We start from the raw sequence: 18055 nt of genomic DNA, 5'->3' as shown, positions 1-18055 counted from the left end.
GCGGCCCCCTCCCTGTTGTGGCCTCTCCCGCCGCGGAACACAGGCTCCGGACACGCAGGCTCAGCAGCCATGGCTCACGGGCCCAGCCGCTCCGCGTCATGTGGGATCCTCCCGGACCTGGGCACGAACCCGTGTCCCCTGCATTGGCAGGTGGACTCTCAACCACTGCACCACCAGGGAAGCCCTTATGCCCATTTTTTGATTGGATTGTTTTTTTGATATTTAGCCATATGAGCTGTTTGTAAATTTTGGAGATTAATCCCTTGTCAGTCAGGATGCATTGTTTGCAAATATGTTCTTCCATTCTCTGGGTTGCCTTTTTGTTTTGTTTATAGTTTGCTGTGCAAAAGCTTTTGAGTTTAATTAGGTCCTATTTGTTTGTTTTTATTTCCATTACTCTAGGAGATGGATCGAAAAAGACATTGCTGCAATTTATGTCAAACAGTGTTCTGCCTATATTTTCCTCTAAGAATTTTATAGTATCTGGTCTTTCACTTAGGTCTTTATTCCATTTTGAGTTTATTATGGTGTTAAAAAAGTTTTAATTTCATTTTTTTTTTTACCTGTAGCTGTCCAGTTTTCCCAGCACCATTCACTGAAGAGACTGTCTTTTCTCCATTGTATAGTCTTGCCTCCTTTGTCATAGATTAATTGACCACAGGTTCATGGGTTTATTTCTGGGCTTTCTATACTGTTCCATTGATCTACAGTTGTATTTTTGTGCAAGTACCATACTGTTTTGAGGACTGTAGCTTTGTAGTATAGTCTGAAGTCAGGAGCCTGATTCCTCCAGTTCCGTTTTTCTTTCTCAAGATTGCTTTGGCTATTCAGTGTCTTTTGTGTTGCCATACGAATTTTAAGATTTTTTTGTTCTAGTTCTGTGGAAAATGCCATTGGTACTTTGATAGGGATTGCAATGAATCTGTAGATTGCCTTGGGTGGTACTGTCATTTTGACAATACTGATTCTTCCAATCCAAGAACATGGTATATCTCTCCAACCGTTTGTGTTGTCTTTGATTTCTTTCATCAGCATTTTATAGTTTTTGGAGTGCAGGTCTTTTTCCTCCTTAGGTAGGTTTATTCCTAGGTATTTTATTCTCTTTGATGTAATGGTAAATGGGATTTTTTCCTTTAATTTCTCTTTCTGATCTTTCGTTGTTAGTGTATAGAAATGCAATAGATTTCTATGAATTTATTTTGTATCCTGCAACTTTACCAAATTCACTGATGAGCTCTAGTAGTTTCCTAGTAGCATCTTTAGCATCTATAGTATCATGTCATCTGCAAAAAGTGACAGTTTTACTTCTTTTCCAATTTGGATTCCCTTTATTTTTTCTTCTCTGACTGCTGTGGCTGGGACTTCCAAAACTATGTTGAATAAAAGTGGCAGAGAGTGGACATCCTTGTCTTGTTCCTGATCTTAGAGGAAATGCTTTCAGCTTTTCACCGTTGAGAATGATGTCAGTTGTAGATCTGTCATACATGGCCTTTATTATGTTGAGGTATGTTCTCTCTATACCAACTTTCTGGAGATTTTTATCATAAATCGGTGTGGAATTTTGTCAAAAGTCTTTTCTGCATCTATTGAGATGATCATATGGCTTATATTCTTCAATTTGTTGATGTGGTGAATCACACTGATTGATGTGCGGATACTGAAAAATCCTTGCATCCCTAGGATAAATCACACTTGATCATGGTTATGATCCTTTTAATACATTGTTGGATTTCTTTTGCTAGTATTTTGTTGAGGATTTTTGCATCTCTCTCTGTTCATCAATGATACTGGTGATGGTTGCACAACTCTGTGAATATACTAAAAACTACTGAATTGTACACTTTAAATGAGTGAATTGTATATGATTATTTAAAAAATTTTTAAATTTCCTCTAGAATTTATTGCAGTTACCATGTTATAACAAAAGCAGATCATTCTTAATGTGTTAATTTTGTTTATAAATTTAAATAAAAATATATGATCCTCATCATATAAACAGATAATTCTAAATCTACTTTGAAGTTTAATCAATCAATAAGTATCTATTTGGAAATTGTACCTAGTATCATATTATACCAAAGATAAGGCTGCTGTCCTCAGAATATATGGATCATTGGTAATCAATCTTTAAACTAGTGAATGTCATTAATACATTGGGAAATACTGGAAAACTAACAAATTTATCTAGACATTGTTTATCTTGCTCTTCTGAGAGACTTATAGATCTAGATGAGACTAGTTTGGAAATGGGGTCTCGTTTAGTCCAGAAAATCTTCAAAGTCCAATATAGTTCTCGGCTAATCAGAGACTAAAGAACCTTTATAAGAAGTAGGCTTGGAAATCAACCAGTCTTATTTTGAATTAGCATGTTTGAGTCAAAGTATGGAATTAATGATCAAGTATCAGGAATTTCTGTAATATACTCCAATGCCAAGTGACCACTAACATTCTATTTCCTACTATAATAATTCCTTGATGAGAGGTAGAAGGCAATATTCTTTATTGCCAGCTATAAAATAAATTGCACTCCAATGTCTATGAGCTCTAAAGATAAATCTTTTTCTTCTTCTTTTTTTTTTTTTTGTGGTATGCGGGCCTCTCACTGTTGTGGTCTCTCGCGTTGCGGAGCACAGGCTCCGGACGCACAGGCTCAGCGGCCATGGCTCACCGGCCCAGCCGCTCCGCAGCATGTGGGATCTTCCCAGACCGGGGCACGAACCCGTGTCCCCTGCATCGGCAGGCGGACTCTCAACCGCTGCGCCACCAGGGAAGCCCTTATAAATCTTTTCTTTAAATATAAGAAACTCACTGAATCAAATGAATACTAATTAAAGCAAATGTAGTATACATAAAACTGAGGTAAGAGACCTCTAACTCCATAGGAAATCTATGAAATGATTAATCATTTTAAGAGAAGAATTATTTTTCCAGTAGCCCCACTGCTTTGAATATCATCTTCATGGGCCACCTTCTCCAATGGAATCTGAGGACCTAATACTGGTCTCAACCAACCAATTTCCATTCCGGCTTTAAGGGCTGCTGCAAACTGCTGAAATTCCTCCTTGGTGGATATATAGAGAGCAACTCCTATTATGCTAGATTCCTTTGCCATGATGTCTCCCGTGGGTTTATTTCAACAGGACCTCTGCTGCCAACAACTATTACTCATCCTCCATGTGACAAAGATTCAAATCATTGCTAAGATTTACATTAGCTAACATTTCAATAATCACATCAACTCCTTTTCACCAAAAGATTTCTTAATTTTATCAATATAATCAGTTTCTTTGTGATTAAACACTTCGTGGGCCCCATTTTGCAAAACAGTGTTTTGTCCTTCCTCAGTACCAGCTGTGCCCAAAACTTTTAAGCCATAAGCTCTAGCAGTCTGGCATGCTGCTATCCCAACTCCTCCACTAGCTCCATGAACCAGAACACTTTCTCCAGCTTTCACATAGGCACTGTGGAGCAGAGCTCAATAAGCAGTAAAATACGGAATACTGATGGCAGCTCCTTGTTTAAAGTCCAGTTTTTCCGGCAGTGTGTAAACAGGGTAATTGGCTGCCAGAGCATACTCCGCGTAGCCCCCAGAGATCATGCTGGTAGTGAAAACTCTGTCACCTTTCTTGAAAGCAGATACACTTTCTCCAATAGCTTCTGTTATCTCAGCCACATCTAATCCAGGAGTATAAGGTGGAAGTGGTTTTCTACTATAGGTACCAGAGTGAATTTGTGTGTCCATTGGGTTTACACTACACGCTTGGACTTTGATTAGAACCTGATGGTCTTTTGGAATCGATATAGCAACATCCGACTGGAGTTTCATCACTTCTGGTCCACAAATTAAAAAACTCTAATAGCTCTCATCAACCTCTGTTCAGTCACCATGGTGATCTAGATACGAGTCCTAGAGTGGGAAATCAAAATCTGCGAGAGCTCCCTCAGATTCCATGGAAAAAAGGGCTGTTTGATGTATGATTTCATCTCAATAAAGCTGTTATTAAAAATCTATCATGGATTTCCCTGGTGACTCAGTGGTTATGAATCCTCCTGCCAATGAAAGGGACGCCTAGAGCCCGTGCTCCACAACAACAGAAGCCACTGCAATGAGAAGCCTGCGCACCACAATGAAGAGTAACCCCCGCTCACCACAAGTAGAGAAAGCCCGCGCACATCAATGAAGACCCAACACAGCCATAAATAAATAAATAAATAGATAGATAAATAAAATCCATTGTGGTGATTACTGTACAATGTGAAATACTTAATGCCACTGAACTGTACACATAGAAATAAGTTAAAATGGTAAATTTTACTATGTATAATAATTTTATCTTTTTTTTTTCGGTATGCGGGCCTCTCACTGTTGTGGCCTCTCCCGTTGCGGAGCACAGGCTCCAGACGCGCAGGCTCAGCAGCCATGGCTCACGGGCCCAGCCGCTCCGCGGCATGTGGGATCCTCCCGGACGGGGGCACAAACCCGTGTCTCCTGCATCGGCAGGCAGACTCTCAACCACTGCGCCACCAGGGAAGCCCTGTATAATAATTTTAATACTGGAGCACCAAAGATAACTTAAAAAGGGGCTGATTATTAAAGATTAGAGGAACTAATTATTGGGCTTCTAGAAGACCAAGGGATACTAATTTAAGAGATAACTTCTGTAAGTGGTAAAGTAATTCCTCACATAATATACTCTTCAAGAATACTTAGGATTCAAAGATTATAAGACTAATGTTTGCATAAAAGGAGAAGTCTCAATTATTCTACAACCTACATAAATGAACATTTATGAACTGCTTCATAATTTGGTCAGTTATATTGGTCAGATAATACTGAAACAGACAATAAGATATTTATATATTCTAATTTTTCCCCACAGAAATAAGCCATTATAAAAGATTAATGTGCTATGATAATAACAGTACCTTAAATCAGATGCTATGGTTTTAGTTAGAAGTTAAGCATAAAAACACAACAAGCAAACACACAAAAACAACACTATCTGTAGTCCATCATGGTAATGAAGACACCTGAAAAAGGTACCTAGGGACCATAGCAAAAAAGCTCAGCTGCAAGCAAAACTCACTGCAATATCACAGCCAAGATGTCTCATCTAGGTGATGCAATTCTACAGCAAAACAGAAAATCAATTAAACCAAGCTAACACTACTCCAATGTAGCGAACCTAGTCAACAACACTGAAGCTCCATAAAGCTAATAGCCTTTCTCTAAAGACCTAAATTGAGTAAAGATTTCATTTTTCCTAAAGCTTAAAAAAAAGGAAGAAATGGAATATTACTCAGCCATAAAAAGAAATGAAATTGAGTTATTTGTAGTGAGGTGGATGGACCTAGATTCTGTCATACAGAGTGAAGTAAGTCAGAAAGAGAAAAACAAATACCATATGCTAACACATATATATGGAATCTAAAAAAAAAAAAAGGTTCTGAGGAACCTAGGGGTAGGACAGAAATAAAGAAGCAGACGTAGAGAATGGACTTGATGACACCTGGAGGGGGAAGGGTAAGCTGGGATGAAGTGAGAGTGACATGGACATATATACACTACCAAATGTAAAACAGATAGCTAGTGGGAAGCAGCCACATAGCACAGGAGATCAGCCTGGTGCTTTGTGACTACCTAGAGGAGTGGGAAACGGAGGATGGAAGGGAGATGCAAGAGGGAGAAGATATGGGGATATATGTATATGTAGAACTGATTCACTTTGTTATAAAGCAGAAACTAACACACCATTGTAAAGCAATCATACTCCAATAAAGATGATTAAAAAAAAAAAGAACTACAACTACACTTGTACAATTACATTCAAAAATGGGGAGAATGAATTTGGTTGTATAAAATATTTGCTGAATAAGTAATTTCACATCTATGGCTCAAAAGTTGTTTTTTAATAAATATGCTTTATTTCTTTATAATAATATTTATGTTAAAGGCATCAGACCTATGATATGAGTTTCCAGGATGATGAAATGGAGACATCCAAAGTAAAAAAAAATATTTGACTACACAAAACGTGAAGACAGAAAAGATATTCACATAAAGGTAATGACCCACTGGCTACGCTTATCAAAGATGAATAAAACATAAACAAATATATTAATGCTTGGATGGCTACTATTTCTCACTTCATTCCAAAACCTCCAAGTGCTAGGAAACAAGGAGGTTGGAGGATGAGAATGAAAAACAAATGTAAGTAAGGCCTTGAACGCAAAGGAGTTTACAACCACTGAAAGAGGATGAACGAGAGAATAAAGCACTGTGCAAACAAAGTGTCCATCCTCTATACTGCCAGAGGTATGTTTCAACAATTTATAAACATTCCAAGGCTCCCCAGTCTCCATAAGCTAAAGATCCTTAGCAGGCATTCAAACTTGAGCTGAGCCTTTCTAGTCTCATCTCCTAACCTTGCCAAACACAAATACCATCTGACAATGATGGAAAGCTATTGGTTATTCTTCAAGCATAACAGGTTCCTTGGAGCCTGAGATTTTGCTCATGTAAACCAGTTTTGTGGAACTTTTCTTTCCTGGTTACATTATGAACTTATAGATTCAGTATCAGATGTGGTTCTGCCTGGAGGAGAGAAAAACTAAATTACCTCTCAAAACTACTTTCAGCCAAGCTCCCTGGTGGCCTAGTGGTTAGGATTCCAGGCTTTCACTGCCATGGCCCGGGTTCAATCCCTGTTCAGGGAACTGAGATTCCCGCAAGGCATGCAGGGTGACAAAAAAATAAAATAAAATACTTTCAGCCTAAGATTGTATTTCTAGAAGTATTTTAGATAGCAGCAGGGCTTTTATTTTATTCCTACAACAAAGTTAACATTCATCTATGAATGTATCTTAAGGATAAAGTGACGAGTTGGACTAATTAAAAAAGATACATGCATCCCAATGTTCATTGCAGCACTAGTCAAGACATGGAAGCAACCTAAATGTCCATCAACAGATGAATGGATAAAGAAGATGTGGTATATATACACAATGGAATACTACTCAGTCATCAAAAAGAATGAAATAATGCCATTTACAGCAACATGGATGGACCTATCATACTAAGTAAGTGAAGTAAGTCAGAAAGAGAAAGACAAATACCAAATGATATCACTTATATGTTGAATCTAAAATATGATACAAATGAACTTATTTACAAAACAGAAACAGACTCACAGACTTAGAAGACAAGCTTATGGTTATCAAAGGGGAACAGGGGCTGGGGGAGGGATAAATTAGGAGTTTGGGATTAGCAGATACAAATTACTATATATAAAATAAACAAAAAGGTCCTAGGGACTTCCCTGGTGGCACAGTGGTTAAGAATCCGCCTACCAATGCAGGGGACATGGGTTCGATCCCTGGTCCAGGAAGATCCCACACGCCGCGAAGCAACTAAGCCCATGCGCCACAAATACTGAGCCTGTGTTCTAGAGCCCACAAGCCACAACTACTGAGCCTGCAAGCCACAACTACTCAAGCCTGCACGCCTAGAGCCCCTGCTCCGCAACGAGAAGCCCACACACAGCAATAAAGAGCAGCCCCCGCTCACCCCAACTAGAGTAAGCCCGCGTGCAGCAACGAACACCCAATGCAATCGTAAAGAAATAAGTAAGTAGCTCCTATTGTATAGCACAGGGAACTATATTCAATATCCTGTAATAAACCATATGGAAAAGAATATATATACATACATACATGCATACATATATATAACTGAATCATTTTGCTATACACCAGAAACTAACACAAATCAACTATACTTCAATAAAAAAAATGTTTTTAAAAAGATGACTTGGAAATAATCTGTACCCTCAAAGAACAGTTCAGTGGGAAGTTCAAAATAAGTACTAGCATAAGACTAGCTTTTCCAGCATTAACTTTACTCAAAAACTTTTTAAGTCTAAGTGTAGAAAAGCATGATCCAATTCTTACAGGGAAAAATAAGGAAAAAATGGCAATATAAGGAACTTAACTCATATTATCTTGTTTGTGCATTTATTTACTAGTTTACCTCTCCCAACTTACAAATGATAAGCTGTAGAATAGGAACCTCATCTATCTTGTTCATGGCTACACTCAATGTTGGTCCCTGTCTAGCACTAAATGAAATAATCAATGAAAGAAACCATCAAGTAGACAGTATTCACTAAGGTTGTCCAGAGTCTGCATTCTTGGAAAAATGAAAGTAGATATAGCTCACAAGGGCACACTTATGATAAAACTCAGTGAACTGAGGTTTTAGAACCAGAAGGCCAAATTTACTAATTAATGTAAGAAATAATTTTGTAACGATGGGAATATTCAGGTCAATATAACTAGCAATTTTTCTCATTCAAGCTGTACACTTAAGATTCGTATGCTTTTCTATATGTTACACTTCAATAAAAAGTTTTCCTTGTAAAAATAAAATCTAAATAATCACTGTCTGAAATAATAACATCTTATGGGGTTTTACACACACACACACACTTGAAGTACACATAGTAAGTCAAGTCAGAAGGAAGAATGGTAAGAATTAGACTGCCAAGGTCCCTGCACTGCCCAGAAGGGTAAAGGAATCAATTACCTGTAAACTTTTGTAAGTCATGGCTGCATGCCACAACTTCTGGGCTAATCACAAAAAGAAAAAGAAAAGAAAATTGTATAACTTCCCAATTAATAAAGAATATGGAATACTTTTTTAAAAGACTGCAAATTCAAATAACACAAGAAGAGAAAAAGAAACACTCAGGACAAAAAGAAAGCACATTGAGAAGATGGTAGATTTATTTTAAATCCAAATATATAATTATATTAAATGTAAATGTACTAATGTTCCAATTTTAAAAACAATTATCAGACTGGACAAACACAAAACTTAACTAGATGACTACTAAGCCACATCTGAAACATAAGAATACAAAAATGTTGAAAGTAAAAAGATAGAGGGACTTCCCTGGTGGCGCAGTGGTTAAGAATCTGCCTGCCAATGCAGGAGACACGGGTAGGTCAGGGAACAAAGATCCCCATATGCCGGGCAGGGCAGCCAAAATAAATAAATTAATTAAAAAGGATAGAAAAATATAAATACTATGAAAACATTAGCCAAAAGAAAGATGGTATACCTATACTAACATCAAAGTAAACTTTGGGCTTCCCTGGTGGCGCAGTGGTTGAGAGTCCGCCTGCCGATGCAGGGGATATGGGTTCGTGCCCGGGTCCGGGAAGATCCCACATGCCGCGGAGCGGCTAGGCCCGTGAGCCATGGCCGCTAAGCCTGCGTGTCCGGAGCCTGTGCTCCGCAAAGTAAACTTTACGGCAAAAAGCATTACTAGAAATAGTGGAACACTTGATGACGAGAAAAGGTTGAAGTCACCAAGAACACAATAACAATTCCAGGGACTTCCCTGGACGTCCAGTGGCTAAGAATCTGCGCTTCCACTGCAGGGGGCACGGGTTCGATCCCTGGTTGGGGAACTAAGATCCTGCATGCCATGCGGTGTGGCCAGAAAAAAAGTCTCAAAAACCTATAAGTTAAAAATGGAAAAACTACAAGGATACATATACAGAGCCACAATCACCATGGGAAATTTTAACATACCTCTCTCAATAACAAAATAGACAAAAATTTGATAAAAACACATAATATTTGAACCACTTGATTAACAAAACTGATCTAGTGATCATATATTGAATTCTGCACCTAACAAATTCATTCTTTTCAGGCACAAAGGGAATATTTATTAAAACTGACATAACATATGGACCATAAAGTCTCAAGAAAATTAAAAACAGTGAAAATATATTCTCTGAACACAGTACGATTAAAGTAGAAATCAAAAATATAAAGAAAACTAGAAAGTCCCCAAGTGTTTTGAAATAATATACTTCTAATAACCAATGAATCAAAGGAGAAATCAAAATAGAAATTAGAAAGCATTTTGTACTCAATGACAAAAATACTGCAGAGCAAATTTCCAAAACACTACTATAATAGTACTTAAAGGGAAATTTATACAATTACACACACACACACACACACACACACACACACACACACACTTATATGAGCATATATTAGGGGGAAAAAAAAAAAACTAAACATGAGCTATATATCCCTCTCTCCAGAAGTTGGAAAAGACCAGCAAAATAAACCAAAGAAACTATAAGAAAGGAAATAAAGAGCAGAAATAAAACAGAAAACACACAATTGAGAGTCAACAAGGCCTGTTTAAGTTCTTTGAACAAAAAACTATTAAATTTACAAACCTCCAGGAAGTCTTACCAAGAAGAAATGAAAGGTACAGATAACCAGTATTAGAAATTAATGAAGCATGATTACAGATCCTGCAGACATAAAAACATGTGTAATATGCACTAATAAATTTGAAACAGTAGATGAAATGTACAAAGTCCTAGAAAAATAAGAAAGAAAAAAGAAAATCTTAAAGAAATTGAAGCTCTATTTAAAAAACCTTCCCCAGGGTTGCAAAAGGCCAGAATTGCCAAGCCACTCTTAAATAAAAAGAATAAGGTGGGAGGGGCTTCCCTGGTGGCGCAGTGGTTGAGAGTCCGCCTGCCAATGCAGGGGGCACAGGTTCATGCCCCGATCTGGGAGGATCCCACATGCCACGGAGCAGCTGGGCCTGTGAGCCATGGCCGCTGAGCCTGCGCGTCCGGAGCCTGTGCTCCGCGACGCAAGAGGACACAACAGTGAGAGGCCCACATACCGCAAAAAAACCCCAAAACAAACAAACAAAAAACCCCAATAAGGTGGGAGGATTTGCACTCTGGTAAATCAGTAATTTTTATATTAAGTTATAGTAAGTTTTGTATTGTTGCAAGGGTAGACTAAGCAATTAGCAGAATAGAAATTCCAGAACCAGGTCAATGAATTTATAGACAGTTGGTCATTGTAAAACCGATATGGCAGAGCACTGAGGAAAAGAAATGTTTTTAAATACATGATGCTCGGATAATTACATATCCATACTGAAAAAAATTAAACCTGACATCTATTTCATAGTACACATAAAGATAAATTTCAGTTGGATTATAAACCTAAATGTGAAAGACAAAGCAAAACACAAAAAAAACAAAATTTCTAAAATGTAATAGGGGAGACTATCTTCATTATTCAGGCTATGGAAAAACTTCTTAAAATGGGACATAAAAATCAGATTTTTATAGACTGATACATATATCTACATTAAAACTAACATTTTCTGTTCATTAAAAATTGTCATTAAGAGTGAAAAAAGCAAGCAATCATAGGTTGGTCTGTTCAAAAAAAAATACACCTTTTGTTTTTCTTCATGGAGAATAAAGGACACATGCTTTGAAGGAGGACGAAGCAACAGTTTAAGACTATCATAGTGTCTGTGTTACCGATTAAAAGTCTTTCTCTGAACTGTGAGTGTAGTTTCTTTAATATGCACCTTAACTTTTCTACAGCAAAATTTAAGCAAATAAGTTTTGACTTTGGAAAAACATTTCTCAATAATAGAATAATGAAGTAATCAAAACTAAAAACCCAAGAAAGAAAAACAAAGCTCGAAAATACCCTCCTTTCAACTCTAGTAAAACACATTTTCCAGCATACCAATTTTTTTTTTTTTTTTTTTGCGGTACGCGGGCCTCTCACTGTTGTGGCCTCTCCCGCTGCAGAGCACAAGCTCCGGACGCGCAGGTTCAGCGGGCACGGCTCACAGGCCCAGCCGCTCCGCGGCATGTGGGATCTTCCTGGACCGGGACATGAACCCGTGTCCCCTGCATCAGCAGGCAGACTCTCAACCACTGCGCCACCAAGGAAGCCCCAGCACACCAATTTTTTTTAAATTACAATAAATAAAGTCTTTGCTCTCATGGGGTTTAAAACTGGCAATACATATACCTTACAAGTATATAACATTTAGGTATAGAGGATAAATTCTCTAATATTTTAGTTCAAGATAGTTTTTGTTTTGTTTTGTTTTAAAGACAGAATCTCCAGGGACTTCCCTGGTAGTCCAGTGAGTAAGACTTTGCACTCCCAATGCAGGGGGCCGGGGTTCGATCCCTAGTTGGGGAACTAGACCCTGCATGCATGCCCCAAAGTCCACATGCCGCAACAACAAAAAAAAGATCCCGCAGGCCGCAACTAAGACCCACAGCATACATGCATGCATGCATGAATGAATTAAAAAAAAAAAAAAAAAAAAAAGACAGAATCTCCAAATAGTAGATCAGGATCTCAATGTCTCTCTCATCTGGTCAGCATTCAAGTTGTTGTATCTTCCTTGTATTGAGGGTAACCCAAAACTCCAGAGAAAGAGTATAGTCCACTTATAGTCCACTTAGGTGGCTCTTTTACATTGTCCAAAGACATATTTTAGCACCCTTTCATATATTACTACCCATTTATGATCAATAGCTTCTGGAAGCTATTTAGTTTCCGGAAATTAAAATAGCTCCTTTTCATAGAAAGATTAGACATATCTAATTTTAAAACAGCATTCCTTCTGTATTTGCATTTCTTCTGTATTCATTCAAACCTCTTCAGCTAAGCTTATTTCTCCAAAATAGTTTTCAAAATCCCTAATAGTACATTCTTTATATCCTCCTATATAAAGGCAATTTAAATGACCATTTCAATCAAAGCCTAACTAATCTTATCCTGAACACTGTGGCTATTCATTTTTCTTCCAACAATATTTTAACATTTGTCCTTAATACTCCTGTGCCACCATACACACAAAACTTCATACAGCATTATGTTCTAATACTTTTCTTCCTATCCCACTCCCAACCCATGCCATATAATTTATTCTGTATTATATAAATTTATTCAGTCAGTCATCAAGAAGTTCTGATAAAAGGAAGCATATATTGAGGCAAGGAAGACCAACTAAAACTAACAAGAATATTTAATTATCAACAAATATGGTTCTATACAACACAAAATAGAAATCTGTTAAGTATTGTAGGTATACTCCTGGTTCTGAGTATGCCTAGCTCTTCCAAGAAATCACTTCTCTGTTTAAAAAAGGAAATATCTCCAGGTGATTTCATAACCCACTCTTAATATTTCTACAACCTTTTCAGTCAGGAAATTCTTCCATATATATGACTTAAATTCACTATGTTTCATAGCACAGGGAGATCAGCTCAGTGCTTTGTGTCCATCTAGAGGGGTGGGATAGGGAGGGAGATACAAGAGGGAGGAGATATGGGGATATATGTATACGTATAGCGGATTTACTTTGTTATACAGCAGAAACTAACACACCATTGTAAAGCAATTATACTCCAATAAAGATGTTTAAAAAAATTCACTATGTTTCAGCTTAAGCCTCTCTTATTGTTCAGATCTTAGAATTGCAAATTAACAAGCTATTATCTTTTCTGTAAGATATTACAAATCCAAAGACTTTTTTCAGTTGTACTTTTGCCTTCTTGATGTGACTGGACAATTCTCATTTGAATGTCACATTTTAATTCCATGATTAAACAAACCTATGATTTTCCTTGTGTATAAGGAACATGTGAAGTGATTCTTATTACTTCTTATTAAGTGTCAGCCAGTAACACAATCATCGACAAAGCAAATTTTATCAAAGCCATTGAATTTTTAAACTGTCTTTTTTGTAATTTATTTATTTTTGGCTGCATAGGGTCTTTGTTGCTGCACACAGCTTTTCTCTAGTTTTGGCGAGCAGGGGCTACTCTTCGCTGTGGTGTGCGGGTTTCTCATTGCGGTGGCTTCTCTTGTTGCAGAGCATGGGCTCTAGGAGCGTGGGCTTCTGTAGTTGTGGCACATGGGCTCAGTTGTTGTGGCTCACGGGCTCTAGAGCGCAGGCTCAGTAGTTGTGGCGCACAGGTTTAGTTGCTCCACGGCATGTGGGATCTTCCTGGACCAGGGATCGAACCTGTGCCCCTGCATTGGCAGGTGGATCCTTAACCACTGAGCCAACAGTGAATTTTAAAACTAATTTATCTTACTCTCTACTTAACTGTAAGTTTTATGTATTAAGAATTTTGTCATATAAATTACAAAAGTCCAATACAGCAAAATACCTGAGAAACACTTAATCTTATCTAACATTTAATTCATGTACCTCAACTTTCCAGAGATGATTACAGTTTTTTCACTCTTATGGTTTTGGGAACGCCAAAGTATCCTGTACTTTCTGCACACCTTCTACCTATACAAAATTTATCAAGGAAAGGTTGTATAGTTTAGTGTTTTAGTAGTGGAGCTCTAGAACCAGGCTGTTGAGCTGAAACCCAAGTTTGGCCAGTTACTAACTGTATATACTACTGAGACAAGTTATTTAACCTATCTGTGCCTGAATTTCCTCATGGTAAAATAAGAATAACAGTAGTACCTATCTTATAGGAATATTTCAACGTTTTTTCATTGAAATATATTTGATTTCAATGTTGTGTTAGTTTCTGGTATACAGCAAAGTGACTGTTTTATATATATATATATATTTTTTTTGTTGTTGTTGTTCTTTCCATTCTTTTCCATTCATTCCATTCTTTTCCATTATAGCTTATTACAAGATACTGAATATAGTTCCCTGTGCTATACCATAGGACCTTGTTGTTTATCTATTTTATATATAGTAGTTTGTATCTGCTATTCCCAAACTCCTAAATGATCCCTCCCCACCTTTCCCCTTTGGTAACCATAAGTTTGTTTTCTATGTCAACTTTTTATTTTACAGAAAAGTTACAAACCTCCCTCTAATCGGTGACATTTCCTGTCTTTCCTGTTTTTACAACCTTGGCACTTGTAAAGAAAACTGGTCAGTTATTTTGTGTAATGTCCCTCAATTTAGATTTGTCTAATGTTTTCTCATTAGAATGAGGTCATACATTTTTGACAAGACCACCACAGAACTGATGTGCCCTTCTCAGTGCATCATAAAAGAAATACATGATGTCATATTAATGTCTTATTCCTAGTGATGTTAACCTTGATCACTTGATTATGGCAATCTCCACAGAGTTTCTTTACCATAAGTTACTGTTTTTCCCCTTGTAAATAATAAATATCTTGAGGAATATACTTTGAGATTATTCAAATATCCTGTGTCTTCGCAAAATTTTGCCCTCTAATTTTAGCATTCATCAAATGGATCTCGCCTGCAGCAATCAGCACTGTGGTATTCCAACGGTGATTTTCTATTTCCCTCATTCTATTTACTATAAGAGCAGTCCTTTCTTATCTATTTATTTATTTAAATAAGTATTCATAAATACCTTAATTATGTGGGTTATAATCCAATATCACCATTATTTATTTTGTTGCTCAAAAATTTCCAACTTTCCCTATTGGGCGCTCTTTCACATTGGCTCCTGTGCCCTTTCAACATGTCCCCATCCTTTCATAAACACTTCCTTATTTTCTGGCACCAGAATACTCTCCAGCTTATTTTGTATTTTCCCTGCCCCAGCCCTGAAATCAACCACTTCTCCAAAGATCTCACGGAGTTGGTTTTAAGGGTTAAACTAGCTAAGACTGTAAAGTACTTACAACAGGGTCTGATCTGTACTAAGTAATCAAATGTCAATTGATATCTAGTATTGATAGTTTGACAGGAAATACACATTAACCATTACAGCTGTCAGGAGGTGCTATATTTCTATGTTTGGTTGCAAAGTGATATTAAGCACTGTATTAGTCTGCTAGAGCTGCTGTAACAAAGTACCACAAACTGGTTTAAACAACAGAAATTTATTGTCTCACAGTTCTGGAGGCTACAAATCCAAAATCAATGTGTTGGCAGAGTTAGTTCCTTCTGAGGGCTGTGAAAAGAATCTGTTCCAAGCCTCTTCCCTAGCTTCTGGTGGTTTGCTGGCAGTCCTTGGCAACCCTTGGTGTACAGAAGCATCACCCTGATCTCTGCCTTCACCTTCAGACGGCATTCTCTCTGTGTATATCTGTGTCCAAATTTCCCCTTTTTTTAAGGATACGAGTCATACTGTATAGTGGCCCATCCTACCCCAGGAGGACCTCACCTTAACCAGTTGCATCTGAGGTACTAGAGGTTAAACTTCAACATACGAATTTGGGAAGAACACACTTCAAGCCATAACCAGGCACAAATGAAAAAATTCTGAAAAATAAAAATAAACCATCACAGTATTTAGAATAATATCAATCAGACTGAGGTTGAAATAACTATTTAGATTGTTTTCACATAGAAGACTAATTATTGCAGTATCAGAGATTTTGAAAACAAATGTACAATATTTTGGAGAGGAAAGTTCAACTAAAGAATTTTGAAAGAACAAAAGGAATGCTTTATTTAAAACTAAATGTCCCAATGCAGCCAAAAATAAATAAATAATTTTTTTTAAAAAAGGGGGGGCTTCTCTGGTGGTGCAGTGATTAAGAATCCACCTGCCAATGCAGGGGACACGGGTTCGATCCCTGGTCTGGGAAGATCCCACATGCCACGGAACAACTAACTAAGCCCGTGCGCCACAACTACTGAGCCTGTGCTCTAGAGCCTGTGAGCCACAACTACTGAGCCCTCGTGCCACAACTACTGAAGCCCACGTGTGTAGAGCCCATGCTCTGCAACAAGAGAAGCCACCGCAATGAGAAGGCCACGCACCGCAATGAAGAGCAGCCCCCGCTCGCCGCAACTAGAGAAAGCCTGTGAGCAGCGATGAAGACCCAACACAGCCAAAAATAAATAAATAAATAAATAAAATTTTAAATAAATAAATAAATAAAACTAAACTTGCTCAGTCTTTCTGTGAAGAGGAACTACTTTCAATTTCTGAAAGCTGAACCCGTGTCCCCTGCATCAGCAGGCGGACTCCCAACCACTGTGCCACTAGGGAAGCCCTATGTAGGCCATATTATATGGGTAGATTCTTCTCATTTTACCTAGAGAGGTTAAAATGAACGCTTTAAGAGCTCATAATGTATAAGGTGGCGGAGCAAAGACCACAGTTCAGTATCCCTAACTCCTGCCCCATAACTTTTCCCCCATATCACATTAACTATAGAAGTTTCACAGGCCAAAGGAAAGAAACATTCCATATTAAACAACTTGATTAACAAACATAAAAGGTTTGCAAATTAGTAACTTCAATAGCCATCTAGTTTTGTCCTATTTACTTAATGTCAATATGTAGTGCTTCTGTCACCTGCTTAAAGAAGAAAGACCTGTTTACTCAGATTCCTAATGACTGGACAGATTCAATATTTTATGGTTGCCTGTATGAAGGACATTATGCTAGACACCAAGGACAGAGATTTAAAAGATATAAGAATGGATTTTATGCAGCCTTAAGTACTACAGATCTAAATATCTTTAGTCCAGAGGTGGCCTAAAATCTGTCTAAATTCATGAGTCATCACATTCTCTATTTCCCTATTATAATCAACTTAACTCACCTTGATTATGTAGATAATTTAAAGTACACATGCACAGATTTCTGAAAGGGATATTCTTCAGTTTTAAGAGGATGGTTAAATACAGATAAAGGGTTAATTAGCCACATGAGACTACTGAAATTAAAGTGAAATAAAATTTTGAAATCAGTTCTCAGTCACTGTAGCCACCACCATATTAAACAGCACAAATATGGGACAGTTCCTCCATCACAGAAAGCTCAATTTGATAGCAAAGATTTAGACATCCTAAAATGTTAAGTCTCAAACCACGTAATGCAAAGTATCCCAAAAATAAAGGCCTCTGTGGGCAACTATATCCATGAATGTCAAGAATATACCAATAAGAAAGTTCTCATCTTTTAGCAATCATACAAAAATATTTGCGTTGATAGGATATACGGGATTTTCTTCAACTCACTCTGGTATGTGGGGGCGGGGGGGGATAATTGTTGAAGCTGAGTACGAGTTTATGGGGGTTCATGACACTATTCTCTGTACCTTTTTATATGTTTAAATTTTCCCATAATAAAGGGGTTAAATAATACTTTAAGAACTCAAAAACATATTTGGTTAAATCACAAACTCACTCTTCAAATATGCCATTTACAACGACTGACTTCTTGACTCTCCAAAACTCTACTGAGACCACTTTTTAAA

The 18055-nt window shown here is 37.5% G+C and overlaps 1 protein-coding gene and 1 pseudogene across 3 annotated transcripts in view; both read right to left on the bottom strand.

The window, feature by feature from the left end:
• The window catches only part of RAB6A (RAB6A, member RAS oncogene family), a 71102-nt gene that overhangs the window by 41010 nt on the left and 12037 nt on the right, over nucleotides 1-18055 (bottom strand). The gene's annotated exons all lie outside the window — the stretch shown is intronic.
• LOC112411061 (zeta-crystallin pseudogene) lies at nucleotides 2903-3888 on the bottom strand (annotated as a pseudogene).

This window comes from Neophocaena asiaeorientalis, unplaced genomic scaffold (genome assembly GCF_003031525.2).
Source record: "Neophocaena asiaeorientalis asiaeorientalis breed wild unplaced genomic scaffold, Neophocaena_asiaeorientalis_V1.1 scaffold263, whole genome shotgun sequence".
Classification (NCBI taxonomy): domain Eukaryota; kingdom Metazoa; phylum Chordata; class Mammalia; order Artiodactyla; family Phocoenidae; genus Neophocaena; species Neophocaena asiaeorientalis.
The sequence above is the reverse complement of the archived record's forward strand: the minus strand, read 5'-3'. Positions and strand labels throughout refer to the sequence as shown.